Source organism: Arachis hypogaea, chromosome 10 (genome assembly GCF_003086295.3).
Source record: "Arachis hypogaea cultivar Tifrunner chromosome 10, arahy.Tifrunner.gnm2.J5K5, whole genome shotgun sequence".
Lineage (NCBI taxonomy): Eukaryota > Viridiplantae > Streptophyta > Magnoliopsida > Fabales > Fabaceae > Arachis > Arachis hypogaea.
Genome location: NC_092045.1, coordinates 41,436,640 through 41,453,596, shown reverse-complemented (window position 1 = coordinate 41,453,596; position 16,957 = coordinate 41,436,640). Strand labels below are relative to the sequence as shown.

General features: G+C 34.5%; 1 non-coding gene across 1 annotated transcript; it reads left to right on the top strand.

Annotated features, from left to right (window-relative positions):
- Window positions 1–231: 231 nt before the first annotated feature.
- LOC112718843 (small nucleolar RNA R71) lies at window positions 232–335 on the top strand. Its single transcript, XR_003161171.1, has one exon. It is a non-coding gene; the product is annotated as a small nucleolar RNA R71 (small nucleolar RNA).
- The last annotated feature ends 16,622 nt before the right edge of the window (window positions 336–16,957 follow it).

Below are 16,957 nucleotides of genomic sequence, written 5' to 3'. Positions count from 1 at the left end.
TTCATAGTATCAATCTCAAGAACTCCTTTCTTCTGATTTGTCCCATTGTTCACAGGAATCCTTTCAGAAGTGTACATGAATTAGTTATGTGCAATCAATTCAATCAGTTCTTGAGCTTCTGCAGGCGTCTTCTTTAGATGAAGAGATCCTCCAGCAGAGTTGTCCAATGACATCTTGGACAGTTCAGACAGACCATCATAGAAGATACCTATGATGCTCCATTTAGAAAGAATGTCAGAAGGACACTTTCTGATCAATTGTTTGTATCTTTCCCAAGCTTCATAGAGGGATTCACCTTCCTTCTGTCTGAAGGTTTGGACTTCCACTCTAAGCTTACTCAATTTTTGAGGTGGAAAGAACTTTGCCAAGAAGGCATTGACTAGCTTTTCCCAAGAGTTCAGGCTTTCTTTATGTTGTGAGTCTAACCATATCCTAGCTCTGTCTCTTACAGCAAAAGGGAATAGCATAAGTCTATAGACCTCAGGGTCAACCCCATTAATCTTGTCAGTGTCACAGATTTGCAAGAATTCAGCTAAAAACTGATGAAGATCTTCCAATGGAAGTCTGTGGAACTTGCAATTCTGTTACATTAGAGAAACTAATTAAGGCTTAAGCTCAAAGTTGTTTGCTCCAATGGCAGGGATAGAGATGCTTCTCCCATAGAAGTCGGGAGTAGGTGCAGTACAGTCACCCAGCACCTTCCTTGCATTGTTGGCATTGTTGTTGTTTTCGGCTGCCATGGGTTCTTCTTCTTTGAAGATTTCTGTTAGGTCTTCTACAGAGAGTTGTGCTTTAGCTTCTCTTAGCTTTCGCTTCAAGGTCCTTCAGGTTCAGGGTCAGCCTCAACAAGAATGCTTTTGTCTTTGCTCCTGCTCATATGAAAGAGAAGAGAACAAGAAAATATGGAATCCTCTATGTCATAGTATAGAGATTCCTTGAGGTGTCTGAGGAAAAAAAATAAAAGGAAGAGGTAGAAGAATTCGAACTTATCAAGTAAGACAGAGTTCGAATTGTGCATTGAGGAGGAGTGTTAGTCCATAAATAGAAGGATGTGAGAAGAAGGGAAGAAATTTTCGAAAATAAATTAAAAAGATTTTAAAAACATTTTGAAAAATTGAAGAATGATTTTCGAAAAATATGATTGGGAAAGAAATAAATTGATTTTGAAAAAGATTTTGAAATTAGAAATCAAAAATATATGATTGAAAACTATTTTGAAAAAGATGTGATTAAAAGATATGATTGAGAAAATATGATTTCAAAAACAATTTAAAAAGATTTGATTTTAAAAACTAATGACTTGGCCAACAAGAAATATATGATTCAGACATTAAACCTTTCTCAACAGAAAAGGCAACATACTCTGAGATGTTGAATCAAATCATTAATTGATAGCAAGTATTTTTGAAAATGGAAAGAAATTGATTTTGAAAATATATGATTGAAAAGATATGATTTGAAAAAGATTTGATTTTGAAAAATTTTGAAAACTTGAAAAAAATTTGAATTAAAAACAGAATCTTCCCTCTTGTGCCATCCTGGCGTTAAACGCCCAGAATGGTATCCATTCTGGCGTTTAACTCCCAAAACACTACCCTTTTGGGCGTTAAACGCCCAACCAGGCACCCTGGCTGGCGTTTAAACACCAGTTTTCCTTCTTCACTGGGCGTTTTGAACGCCCAGCTTTTTCTGTGTAATTCCTCTACTGTATGTTCTGAATCTTCAATTCTCTGTATTATTGACTTGAAAAGACACAAATTAAAAATATTTTTGAATTTTTAATGATGAGGAATAATCAAAATACAAACAAAATCAAATAAACAATGCATGCAAGACACCAAACTTAGAAGTTTGTATACTATTGACACTAGACTCAACAAGAAACATAAGATATTTTTGGTTTTTATGATTTTGTAATTTTTTTTTGGATTTTTTCGAAAATTGAAAGAAAATAAGGATATCAAAATTCTTAATGAGAATTCCAGGAATCATGCAATGTTAGTCTAAAGCTTCAGTCTAAAGAAATTAGACATGGCTAGCCAAGCTTCAGCAGGACATTACATTCAAAAGCTAAATTGATGAGAATTAATCAGCTTTGGTGATGATAAGAATATCACCTTGAAACACTAGAATTCATTCTTAAGAACTCTGAAGAAAAATACCTAAGCTAAGCAACAAGATGAACCGTCAGTTGTCCAAACTCAAATAATCCCCGGCAACGGTGCCAAAAACTTGGTGCATGAAATTGTGATCATCAATGGCGCCATCAACATGGTACGCTCAATTGCAATCTCAACTCTTTATCACAACTTCGCACAACTAACCAGCAAGTACACTGGGTCGTCCAAGTAATAAACCTTACGCGAGTAAGGGTCGATCCCACGGAGATTGTTGGTATGAAGCAAGCTATGGTCATCTTGTAAATCTCAATCAGGCAGATTCAAAGGGTTATGGATGATTTATGAATAAAGCATAAAATAAAGATAGAGATACTTGGTGGACGAAATTGTGATCACTTGTTATGTATTTATAAAGGATGTATACTCTGAAGGCATTGTTTATTGTCTTCACAATCTCGTTCAACTAACCAGCACGTGTACTGGGTCGTCCAAGTAATAACCTTACGTGAGTAAGGGTCGAATCCACAGAGATTGTTGGTATGAAGCAAGCTATGGTCACCTTGCAAATCTCAGTTAGGCAGATTAAAATAGTTTATGGGTTTTCGAAAATAGAAATAATAAAATAGAATATAATAAAAAGGATAAAACACTTATGCAGATTCATTGGTGGGATTTCAGATAAGCGGATGGAGATGCTGTAGAGCTCTTGGACGCCTGCTCTCCTACTCCTTCTGCTCAATCCTTCTTACTCCTTTCCATGGCAAGCTTTGTATAGGGGTTCACCATCAACTGTGGCTACTTTCATTCCTCACGGGGAAATAACCTGTGCGGCTGTCACTCGCACAGCTAACCAGTCTGGAGGCATCACCCATGGCTGATGGCTACATCCCATCCTCGCAGTGAAAACTATGCTAACGCACTCTGTCACAGTACGGCTAATCACCGGTTGGTTCCCGCTCCTACTGGAATAGAATCCCTCTTTTGCGTCTGTCACCAACGCCCAGCAGGTTAAGGTTTGAAGCACGTCACGGTCACTCATGATCGGAATCCTACTCGGAACACCACAGACAAGGTTGGACTTTCCGGACTCCCAGGATCCTACTCGGAACACCACAGACAAGGTTGGACTTTCCGGATCCAGATGAATGCCGCCAACTATCTAACTTATACCACGAAGATTCTGTTGGGGAATCTAAGAGATACGCATTCAAGCTCTGTTGCATATAGAACGGACATGGTTGTCAATCACGTGCATTCATAAGTGAGAATGATAATGAGGGTAATTTGACTCATAACATTCATCATGTTCTTGGGTACGAATGAATATCTTGGAATAAGAATAAAAGAGATTTGAATAAAAGAAGATAGAATTTCATTAATACTTGAGGTACAGCAGAGCTCCACACCCTTAATCTATGGTGTGCAGAAACTCCACCGTTGAAAATACATAAGCAAAGAGTTCAGGCATGGCCGAATGGCCAGCCCTCTCTAACGTGATCAATGATCCCCTAAGATGAAGAATAAAACAAAACTGAGATCAAAGATGTCTAATACAATAGATAAATGTCCTATATATACTAGACTAGCTACTAGGGTTTACATGAGTAAGTAATTGATGCATAAATCCACTTCCGGGGCCCACTTGGTGTATGCTTGGGCTGAGCTTGATCAATCCACGTGTAGAGGCATTTCTTGGCGTCAAACTCCAGGTTATGACGTGTTTTGGGCGTTCAACTCCGGATCATGACGTTTTTCTGGCGTTTAACTCCAGACAGCAGCGTGTACTTGGCGTTCAACGCCAAGTTACGTCGTCATTCTTCGAATAAAGTATGGACTATTATATATTGCTGGAAAGCTCTGGATGTCTACTTTCCAACGCCGTTGAGAGCGCGCCAATTGGAGTTCTGTAGCTCCAGAAAATCCATTTCGAGTGCAGGGAGGTCAGAATCCAACAGCATCAGCAGTCCTTTTGTTAGCCTTCTTCAGAGTTTTGCTCGAATCCCTCAATTTCAGTCAGAATTTACCTGAAATCACAGAAAAACACACAAACTCATAGTAAAGTCCAGAAATGTGAATTTAACATAAAAACTAATGAAAACATCCCTAAAAGTAGCTCAAACTTACTAAAAACTATATGAAAACAATGCCAAAAAGCGTATAAATTATCCGCTCATCAATACTTATGTAATTCATTGGTGAGAATTTCAGATAAGCGTATGGAGATGCTTTGTCCCTTCCGTCTCTCTACTTTCCTACTGTCTTCATCCAATCCTTCTTACCCCTTTCCATGGCAAGCTATATGTTGGGCATCACCGTTGTCAATGGCTACAGTCCTGTCCTCTCAGTGAAAATGTTCAACGCGCTCTATCACAACACGGCTAATCATCTGTCGGTTCTCAATCAGGTTGGAATAGAATCCAGTGATTCTTTTGTGTTTGTCACTAACGCCCAGCCTTCAGGAGTTTGAAGCTCGTCATAGTCATTCAATTACTGAATCCTACTCAGAATACCACACACAAGGTTTATACCTTCCGGATTCTCTTGAATGCCGCCATCAATTCTAGCTTATACCATGAAGATTCCGATTAAGGGATCCAAGAGATAAACATTCAAGCCTTGTTTGCTTGTAGAACAGAAGTGGTTGTCAGGCACTCGTTCATAAGTGAGAATGATGATGAGCGTCACATAATCATCACATTCATCATGTTCTTGGGTGCAAATAAATATCTTAGAACAAGAATAGGCTGAATTGAATAGAAGAACAATAGTAATTGCATTAATACTCGAGGTACAGCAGAGCTCCACACCTTAATCTATGGTGTGTAAAAACTCCACCGTTGAAAATACATAAGAACAAGGTCTAGGCATGGCCGAGAGGCCAGCCCCCAATGATCTAAGAACTAAACGTCCAAAGATGATCCTAAGATCTAAAGTGATCAAAAGATGAAAAATACAAAAGCAAAAGGTCCTATTTGTAGAGAACTAGTAGCTTAGGGTTTACAAAGATGAGTAAATTACATAAAAAATCCACTTCCGGGCCCACTTGGTGTGTGCTTGGGCTGAGCATTGAAGCTTCTATGTGTAGAGACTTTTCTTGAAATTAAACGCCAGCTTTTGTGCCAGTTTGGGCGTTTAACCCCCATTCTTGTGCCAGTTCCGGCGTTTAACGCCGGGCAGTTTTGAGCTGATTTAGAACGCCAGTTTGGGCCATCAAATCTCGAGCAAAGTATGGACTATTATACATTGCTGGAAAGCCCAGAATGTCTATTTTCCAACGCAATTGAGAGCGCGCCAATTGGGCTTTTGTAGCTCCAGAGAAGTCACTTCGAGTGCAGAGAGGTTAAAATCCAACAGCATCTGCAGTCCTTTTTAGCCTCTGAATCAGATTTTTGCTCAGGTCCCTCAATTTTAGCCAGAAAATACATGAAATCACAGAAAAACACACAAACTCATAGTAAAGTCCAGAAAAGTGAATTTTAACTAAAAACTAATAAAAATATAATAAAAACTAACTAAAACATACTAAAAACATACTAAAAATAATGCCAAAAAACGTATAAATTATCTGCTCATCAGCAGCCAAGAACTGAATTATGTTGATGAATTCGGGGATGGAATGTTATTTGTGATCAAGTAGAATTGGTGAAATTTGATGATGGCATTGAGATTTAATAATAAATGAATTGATGAATTGATGACATGATTTGAAATATGAAAATGGTTTGATTTTGGAGGCGGTTTGATTTTTAATTGGTTTGATTTTATAAATGTTTTGATATTAGAAATGGTTTTGATTTATTGAAAATGATTTGAAATATTTTAAGAAATGGTTTGGATGGGAACCGAGAAGGGTGAAAAAGTCTGAGTTTTACTGGAGATACTGCCGAAATTTTGTTATAAAATTTAAGACTTTATTTGAAATGTTGTTTAGAAAAAGATTGGATTTGAGAAAATAGTTATGTTTCTAGTTTAATTCATTTAAGAAACGTATATGTTTTGAGTTTGATTTATTTAGAAAAAAATATTTTACGATTTTAAATTATTTAAGGAAAGTATTATGTTTTAAGGTTGATTTAAATATGAAAAGGATTTATGTTTTGAATTTTTCTTAAAAATTTCATTTGAAAGAGTTTTAGTGAACTTTAAAAGTAATTTAATTTTGAATGAATGATTTCGTTTTACGACATCATGAAAAAAGTTAAAGAATTAGTTTTAAGGATGAAACTGGATTGGTTTTGGTTTTAATATTGGTTCAGAACTTCTGATTTGTATGATTTGGTTTCGATTTGATTTAGAAACTTTATTTAATTAAATTCAATTTAAGAAAACAATGATTGTTAAGGATTTCTAATGAACTTAAAAAAATGAGATTGGTTGACGCTCCCCTAAAGTCTAGAGGTCTTACTGATGGCTTTAAATAATAAATGGTTTCCCTTTGTCTTTTGAAAGAAGAATTGGTTTAAGTGAAATTATTTTAAAAGATTTGGAGAATGTCACAAAGGGGTAGTTTTGGTTTTAAAAGAAAAAAAAAACAAAAATAGAATGATGTATTAAGTAAAAGGATCTCTGCCACAGAAGAGAAGAGAGCGGTGACTAAAAAGTTTTTAATGAACTTCTGTCATAGTAGAGCAGATAGAAAAAAGGTATAAATTAGATGGATCTCTACCACAGTAGAGTAGAGAGCGAAGATTTAAAAAAATTGAGTGATGTTGAATCTTAGTGCCAAGTGTCTAGTGAGGACAGCGATGCATAACGCTCAATTAACACTATAAGGACGGCTCAGTGAGGACAGCGACGTGTAACGCTCACTGGAGACTGAAAGGAAGCTTCTCCATGAGGGCGGCGGTGCGTAACGCTCATAGAGTGGACGTTGGCTGAGATAAGGTCGGCGGTACGAAACTCTTATCTCAGAACCAGTGTCGGAAATCGGGCAACAAACTGACACATAAGCTCATGCCCTGTATAGGACTAGACATGCATTATACTTGTTTGCGCATACTTGTTTGTGATTGTGTTTTCTATGAATATGTGTGCTTGTGATTGGATTCTATGTTCTATAATTGTTGAATTGGATGGTACTTTGTTGCCTATTATTGCTGACTAAATATATATAAAATGAATATAACTCTACACCCCGACCCTATTAAGAATTTCCCAGTTCTTACCCCTATCTCCACCCCTTTCAGCAACAGGTGCGAAGGTTTAGTGCGGAGCTATAAGAGTATTGAAGATTATGTTTACAAATTAAGTTGTTAGATTTTGTTTTCCCCCTCGTCGTTTATTTTTTTAGTTTTTAGAGGGGTAGGACTTGTAATTGAGGTTCTTTGACTATGTCTGTGTATATACAGCTATGTGAATATATAAACGTTTGTGATTAAGTGATTTAAAATGAGGTCTTCTATCTTCATAATTAATATATCGGTTTGTATTCCCAAAGGGCTCAATATTAAATAAAGATAGTATTGAATAAAAAGGTTTAGAGGTAAGTAACGCCTAAGCTTTTAGTGCGATCATGAGGTACTAAAAGTTAGGGTGTTATATATATTCTCCTGTCTCATTTTCATCTATTATTTCACAAATAGTTACAGAAATATCATGTCTAACCTCTTCTTCAATTTTTTATTTCAATTAATCTATCCTTTTAATTTTTTTTACCTTTTTCAATTTTGCTTACTTTTATTTTCAATTCTGTATGCACTTCTTTGTATGGAACAATTATTTGGATGAATTTTTTAGCTTCCTGAATTAGATAATGACTATGCCAAATGTTAGTTTTTGGCACCATATATAAAAGGAGAAAAAGAATAAATAAAATATAAAGAAGTGTTCCATCAGGAGTGATAAATAGTAAAAATAGTTTTTTACGGATTTCATCATTTTGCATTGAGTATATTCTTTATGTGATTACTTTATTCTAACCATGATTTTGATCTCGTTATTCTATTATAGTTTGTTTTGGAACGATGAAAAAAATTTATATATAGGTAAATTCTATTTAAACCTCTCTAAATTAGAAGGTAAATTATCCTTGTGACATGTCTTCTTATTATTAAATGAAATGAAAGGAATTGACTTATGATAGTTAATTTTAACTTTTAATTTAACCTAAATTTTGTTAATTTAATTAATTCATCATGATGTAACTTTTTTTTTGCAAATTATAAAAATTATTAAAAAAGTTTAATTTTGTAATTTTTCTATTTTTTTCAAATTATACATTTATTAATCAATTTCAATCACAAAATAACAAAAATCTCAAAAGACAAAGAATAAATAAAAAAAATTCAAGAGGCACACAAGATTTAAAATTTTCAAAATTTTCTCTCTTTTACTTAAATTTTTTGAAAAAAATGATAAAATATAAAATAAAACTTCTCTAATGATTTTTAACTATGGTATAATTTTTTTTAATTTAACCTAAATTTTGTTAACCTAATCAACTAACTATGCTATAACTTTTTTACAAATTATAAAACAGATTAGAGAAATTCTTTGTCTTAAATATATTTTTAATTTTTTTTTACTTATCTTAAATTGACGTATAATACAATACATGTAAGAAGATAAGAACTTTGTTAATTGATTTTGTTAAGTTTTTTTTTTATTTTTAATCTCTTTTACATTAGATAATATTTTTTTATTGATTATTAAATTTACATATAACATTTAAATGTAGCAAGATAAGAATTGTGTTATATATTTTTTTATCATTTCAACCTTCATAATTATTTTTTTCTCTTTATTTTTCTATGTCATGGGCCATGTTAGTTTTAATTATTTATTTTTCTTATATATATATATATATATATATATATATATATATATATATTATATTTTAAAACCCATTTTATTTATCAAATTTTCTAATTTATTTAATTGTATTTTTCTTTTACTTTATAAATTTTAGGGTCTAAAAATCTTATATTTAAACGATTTCAACCATATGATTAAGAAGTAGTTCAAGAGAATAGTTTTAAATTTTTGTAATTTATTGAGTCTAATTGAATAAACGTATTGAAATACATTAAACAGAAATAATATAAAATTGATAACTACTCAAAGAAAAAAATTGCATAAATAATATAAATAAATTGATAATATACAAGCTAATTTAGACAAAAAAAAAACGTAACTAAAAGAAGATATAAATTTTTACCTTTTGATATATGGTACAAAGATAATATGTAATATAATAAATGGTACATGTTTTCGTATATAAGAATATGAGACTTAATGTTATCCTTTTATAGTGTTTCTCTGCCTAAATAAAAAAACTATCATTTAACTTTGATTTTTAACTTTCAAGATAAATGAAAAGAGGTAACATTTTAAGCATTAGATAATTTAAAAGATACTTATTATATAGAAAGTTAAAAATATTCTGAACTTAAAAAACTATTTAATAACAAAATTGAGTTCGCTCAAAATCGTAGAGAGAGAAAAAGAAAGAAAGAGAAGTTAAAACTTTCTAACTAATTACAAAGAATCGCCGCCATTAAAGCTATTAAATTTGAGTATATTAAGTGAGGATTAAGAAGTAAATCAGAACGATAAATCTAAAAATTTTCTGTCTCTCTTTATATAGTGTTAAGTAGCTATTTTTTATAGTATTCAAATGACAAACAAAACAATAAGAAGATTCGCATTAGATTGTAAAAATTAATCTCATCCTTATAATACGATGGCATTATTTCAAGACATGTAAAATAAAATAATAAAGTATAGTTTAATTAATGTGCACAGTAAAATAAATGTGAAACTTATATAATAGTAGTCAAATGTGAATAGCAATAGCTATCTTCTGTCCCAAAGTACTATATTAAACTATGGCTTAAATTTATAATTATTGGTTAAAAAACTTATAATTATATACTATTTTTTATTATTTCAGTTGAAAATTGTAAACCCCGAGTAATTAGTAAATAACTAACCAATAAATTAATTATTAATAAAAGAATTATAAAATGGGATTTGATAGTTTAATGTAAATAACTAATTTCAAAAAATTTGGCCAAGATTGGGCCTAAAGGGCCGAACCGGTCGAACCAGGCCAAAAATGGGCCCAAGGCCTAACCCAAGCTCACAATTAATAAGAGTTTCAGCTTCTCTCCCTTGTTTCATAATGAAAACACACTGGGAATTGTTGAAGGAGAGCAAAGAACATGCAAAACCCTTGGTGGTGATTCAAATCCACATAACTTTTGATCCGGAGCTTTGATCGTCGCATCGTTTGGGGTCACGCAACCGCAGCATCAAACTCTATGAAACCCAATAACTAATTTGGTATGGAACCCACTTTCCAGTTTCAATTTCGTCTTCCCCTAATTTCGAAACTCAATGTGAAAGTATGTTGAATTTTGTACGATTTTGGTATTTATGTTCGAATTAGCTTGTGGGTTTTGTTGGGTTTAACTCACTTGAGCTGTGGGTAAGATAAGCACCCTTAACCTCTTGTTGAATTGTTGAGTTAATGAACTTTGTGTTGATATTAGTGGTAATTATGATGTTAGATTAGAAATTGGCTATGAAGTGGAATCAATTTGAGGATATGGAAGCTCGAGATAAATTTTGGAAGCTAGGTTCGTTGGTGAGGGGCTGTAGTTGATAAGCTTGTGGTGCGGGAATGCTTGAGGTGTTCCAGGTTTATCGGAAAATTGGCCAAGGTATAGTTTAGGTTTCTTGTATTTAATATATAATGTCTTGTGAAAACTTAGGCTAGATGACCATAGGATAAGAAGGATGCAATAGTATGTTTTATGCTTAGCACCTTTGATGATGATTGTGATATGAATATATATATTGAGTAGGCGGATGATATCCTTGTTGGTATATTTGAGAAATTAATGCATGAGATTGTTAAAATTGAGGAAGGAGGGGATGTGGATGTTGTCGAGGTACCAAAAGAGTATGTTGTGTGATGATTTTGTGCATGGTAGGTTTAGTTTAATTTGGTATATGTAGATTGTTGTTATATGACTATCGATGAATATTGATTTGAAGTATGTTAAAGTGAGAATCTTGAATGAGTTGGGGAATTGAGAACTATTAGTTTAAATGGTTGAATAATTGATTAAAGGTTGATAAGCATTTGGCATTGGTTGTGAGTCTTTTGGAAGTGTCTTGGTTGATAGAGGTTTGATTTGAAAATGAGAATTCGATAAAAATAAAGGTTGGTGTTTTGAGGAAAAATCTGGTTTTTAGTCGAAATTTGGCGAGCCATAACTTGGCTTCCAGACCCTCAAATTATTTCAAACTTGTTTCAAAGGAAAATTTGGTCCATAAAGTTCGCCGTTTGAAGAACGGATGAAAAATGTTTTAAAACAAAAAAGTTATGCGCGTCGAAAGTTTAGAGTGCAAAGCTGAAAATTCTGCAGCATTCAGCACTTTTGTTGTTTTGCATAACTTGCGTACGCGACCATTGCACGCGACGCAACCAACCTATTCGAGTTGGGTATCTCGCGCACCCTGCACAGAAAACTGTATGCCCATGTGTACGCGTGGCCCATGCGTATGCGTGACCGTTTAGAAATGCACTCCCACGCGTACGCGTGGCCCACACATACGCGTGACCCCTGTTTTCAGCAAAGTGAATTTTATGTTGTAAAACCTAATTTTGAACTTTTAAAACCTTTATTTTTACTCCCCAGTGTCCTAAGTATTAAAATTAATCAAAAGAAGGGAGTTGAATATTGAGGGAATAATAACTTGTGATTGAAGAAAGATTGTAAAGGGGTGACATAAGTTGAAAAGTTTAATAGGAAGGCTAGTTCGTAAATAAATGCGATTATGGCCCCGGGTAGTAGGCAGTGGTAAGGTCCACTTGCTCTGGGTATGAGATGAGTATGAAGAAGTATGAAAACTGAGTTAATTATGAATTTTGGATGAGATACCTAGGTAGTAGCAAGGATGGTGGTTTGTCCCGCTTGCTCCAGGATAATATTTGAGACTTGATAACAATGATGATTGACTTAAGCTGAATGAATGTATGTTTGAGATCCTGGGCAGTAGCAAGGATGGTGGTTCATCCCGCTTGCTCCAAGTCAGAGTTTGTGATGCTTGGGTAGTAGCGGTAGTAGTGGTTATTCCACTCGCTCCAGGTTGAGCTTTTAAACACCCGCCTGGGTAGTAGCCGCAGTAGTGGTTATCCCACTGGCTCTGGGTTGAGCGAGTAGTAGCACGGGGGTTATAGCTCAAATCCACTTACTCAGCGATGGGTGTTTCAGTCCATGGTTATCTACCAGGATGTGTCGGGTTGGCTATATAACTGACAGATGATATCATCAGCCATAGGACAGGCATGCATCATATGCATTTGTGTGTTTTGATTTCTTGTGCATTAATTGGGCTTGCCTACGTGATTATTTTGCTTACTTGCTGATGAGCGGATAATTTATACGCTTTTTGGCATTGTTTTCACATAGTTTTTAGTAAGTTTAAGCTACTTTTAGGGATGTTTTCATTAGTTTTTATGTTAAATTCACATTTCTGGACTTTACTATGAGTTTGTGTGTTTTTCTGTGATTTCAGGTAAATTCTGACTGAAATTGAGGGATTTGAGCAAAACTCTGAAGAACGCTGACAAAAGGACTACTGATGCTGTTGGAATCTGACCTCCCTGCACTCGAAATGGATTTTCTGGAGCTACAGAACTCCAATTGGCGCGCTCTCAACGGCGTTGGAAAGTAGACATCCAGGGCTTTCCAGCAATAGATAATAGTCCATACTTTATTCGACGAATGACGACGTAACTTGGCGTTGAACGCCAAGTACACGCTGCTGTCTGGAGTTAAACGCCAGAAAAACGTCATGATCCGGAGTTGAACGCCCAAAACACGTCATAACTCGGAGTTCAACTCCAGGAAATGCCTCAGCTCGTGGATTAATCAAGCTCAGCCCAAGCATACACCAAGTGGGCCCCGGAAGTGGATTTATGCATCAATTACTTACTCATGTAAACCCTAGGAGCTAGTCTAAGTATATATAGAACATTTATCTATTGTATTAGATATCTTTTGACCATTTTTAGTCTTTTTCATTCGGTCACTTGATCATGGAGAGGGCTGGCCATTCGGCCATGCCTGAACCTCTTGCTTATGTATTTTCAACGGTGGAGTTTCTGCACACCATAGATTAAGGGTGTGGAGCTCTGCTGTACCTCAAGTATTAATGAAATTCTATTATCTTTTATTCAAATCTCTCTTATTCTTATTCCAAGATATTCATTCGTACCCAAGAACATGATGAATGTTATGAGTTAGATTACCCTCATTATCATTCTCACTTATGAACGCGCGTGATTGACAACCACTTCCGTTCTACATGCAACAGAGCTTGAATGCGTATCTCTTAGATTCCCCAACAGAATCTTCGTGGTATAAGCTAGATAGATGGCGGCATTTATGAGGATCCGGAAAGTCTCACCTTGTCTGTGGTATTCCGAGTAGGATCCTGGGAATCCGGAAAGTCCAACCTTGTCTGTGGTGTTCCGAGTAGGATTCCGGTAATGAATGACCGTGACGTGCTTCAAACTTTAACCTGCTGGGCGTTAGTGACAGACGCAAAAGAGGGATTCTATTCCAGTAGGAGCGGGAACCAACCGGTGATTAGCCGTACTGTGACAGAGTGCGTGAGCATAGTTTTCACTGCGAGGATGGGATGTAGCCATCAGCCATGGGTGATGCCTCCAGACTGGTTAGCTGTGCGAGTGACAGCCGCACAGGATATTTCCCCGTGAGGAATGAAAGTAGCCACAGTTGATGGTGAACCCCTATACAAAGCTTGCCATGGAAAGGAGTAAGAAGGATTGAGTAGAAGGAGTAGGAGAGCAGGCGTCCGAGAGCTCTACAGCATCTCCATCCACTTATCTGAAATTCCCACCAATGAATCTGCATAAGTGTTCTATCCCTTTTATTATTTCTTCTTTTTATTATTAATTATTCGAAAACCCATAAACCATTTTTTAATCTGCCTAACTGAGATTTGCAAGGTGACCATAGCTTGCTTCATACCAACAATCTCTGTGGATTCGACCCTTACTCACGTAAGGTTTATTACTTGGACGACCCAGTACACTTGCTGGTTAGTTGAACGGAGTTGTGAAAATAAACAATGCCTTCAGAGTAAACATCCTACAAGTAGAAAGAACAAGTGATCACAATTTCGTCCACCAAGTTTTTGGCACCGTTGCCGGGGATTGTTCGAGTATGGACAACTGACGGTTCATCTTGTTGCTCAGATTGGGTAATTTTCTTTTCAAAAATCTTTTTCAAAAAATTTTTCTTTTTATTTTTCGTTTTTCCAAACTATATTTTCGAAAAAAAATTAATAAAAATACAAAAAAATTAGAAAATCATAAAAATCAAAAATATTTTGTGTTTCTTGTTTGAGTATTGTGTTGATTTTTAAGTTTGGTGTCAATTGCATGCTTTTAAAATTTTTCTTGCATTTTTTTTCGAAAATCTCATGCATTCATAGTGTTCTTCATGATCTTCAAGTTGTTCTTGACAAGTCTTCTTGTTTGATCTTGATGATTTCTTGTTTTGTGTCTTTTCTTGTTTTTCATGTGCATTTTTGCATTCATATTTTCCATGCATTAAAAATTTCTAAGTTTGGTGTCTTGCATGTTTTCTTTGCATTAAAAATTTTTCAAAATTATGTTCTTGATGTTCATCATGATCTTCAAAGTGTTCTTGGTGTTCATCTTGACATTCATAGCATTCTTGCATGCATTCATTGTTTTGATCTAAAAATTTCATGCATTGAGTATTTTTGTTGTTTTTCTCTCTCATAATTCAAAATTCAAAAATCAAAAAAATATCTTTTCCTCATTTCCCTCAAAATTTTCGAAATTTTGGGTTGACTTGGTCAAAAAAATTTTAAAATTAGTTGTTTCTTACAAGTCAAGTCAAAATTTCAATTTTAAAAAAATCTTATCTTTTCAAAATCTTTTTCAAAAATCATATCTTTTTCATTTTTTTATAATTTTCGAAAATTTCAAAATTATTTTTCAAAATATTTTCAAAATCTTTTTCTTATCTTTATATCTAATTTTCGAAAATTAGCTAACAATTAATGTGATTGGTTCAAAAATTTGAAGTTTGTCACTTTCTTGTTAAGAAAGGCTCAATCTTTAAGTTCTAGAATCTTATCTTGTAGTTTCTTGTTAGTTAAGTAATTTTAAAAATTAAATCTTTTTCAAATTATCTTTTTCTTAAAAATCTTTTTATCTTTTATCTTATCTTTTTCAAAATTTTATCTTTTTCAAAATTTGATTTCAAAATATCTTATATAACTTCTTATCTTCTTATCTTTTTCAAAATTTAATTTCAAATCTTTTTCAATCAACTAACTAACTCTTTGTTTGTTTCTTATCTTTTTCAAAACCACCTAACTACCTATTCCTCTCTAATTTTTGAAAATTCTCCCTCTCTTTTTCAAAAATTCTTTTTGTTTTAAATTTTAATTTTAAACTTATTTTATTCGAAATTACTAACTTCTTTTTCAAAAATTATTTTCGAAATCTTCTTTCTCTTTTCTTATTCTATGTAATTATTTAATTACTAACACCTCTCTTCATCTAAGAATCCGAATTCTTCTTCATCCTTCTACCCCTTTCTTTTTCTACTAACATAAAGGAATCTCTATACTGTGACATAGAGGATTCCTCTTTCTTTTCTTGTTTTCTTCTCTTTCTTATGAGCAGGAACAAGGATAAAGGCACTCTTGTTGAAGCTGATCCAGAACCTGAAAGGACTCTGAAGAGAAAATTAAGAGAAGCTAAATTACAACAATCCAGAAATAACCTTTCAGAAATTTTCGAACAAGAGAAGGAGATGGCAGCCGAAAATAATAATAATAATAATGCAAGGAGAATGCTTGGTGACTTCACAAAACCAACATCCAAGTTTGATGGAAGAAGCATCTCCATTCCTGCCATTGGAGCCAATAACTTTGAGCTTAAGCCTCAACTAGTTGCATTAATGCAACAAAACTGCAAGTTTTATGGGCTTCCATCTGAATATCCCTATCAGTTTTTAACTGAGTTCTTGCAAGTCTATGATACTGTAAAGACGAATGGAGTTAATCCTGAAGTCTACAGACTCATGCTTTTCCCTTTTGCTGTAAGAGACAGAGCTAGAATATGGTTGGATTCACAACCTAAAGATAGCCTGGACTCCTGGGATAAGCTGGTCACTGCCTTCTTGGATAAATTCTTTCCTCCTCAAAAGCTGAGCAAGCTGAGAGTGGATGTTCAAACCTTCAAACAAAAAGATGGTGAATCCCTCTATGAAGCTTGGGAAAGATACAAGCAGTTGACCAAGAGATGTCCATCCGACATGTTCTCAGAATGGACCCTATTAGATATATTCTATTATGGTCTCTCTGAATTTTCGAAAATGTCACTGGACCATTCTGCAGGTGGATCTATTCACCTGAAGAAAACGCCTGAAGAGGCTCAAGAACTCATTGACATGGTTGCAAACAACCAGTTCATGTATACCTCTGAGAGGAATTCCGTGAATAATGGGGTCCCTCAGAAGAAAGGAGTTCTTGAAATTGATGCTCTGAATGCCATACTGGCTCAGAACAAAGTGTTGACTCAACAGGTCAACATGATCTCTCAAAATCTGAATGGATTGCAACATGCATCCAACAGTACTAGAGAGGTAGCTTCTGAAGAAGCTTATGATCCTGAGAACCCTGCCATGGCAGAGGTTAATTACTTAGGTGAACCTTATGGAAACACCTATAACTCATCATGGAGAAATCATCCAAATTTCTCATGGAAGGATCAACAAAAACCTCAACAAGGTTTTAACAATGGTGGACGCAATAGG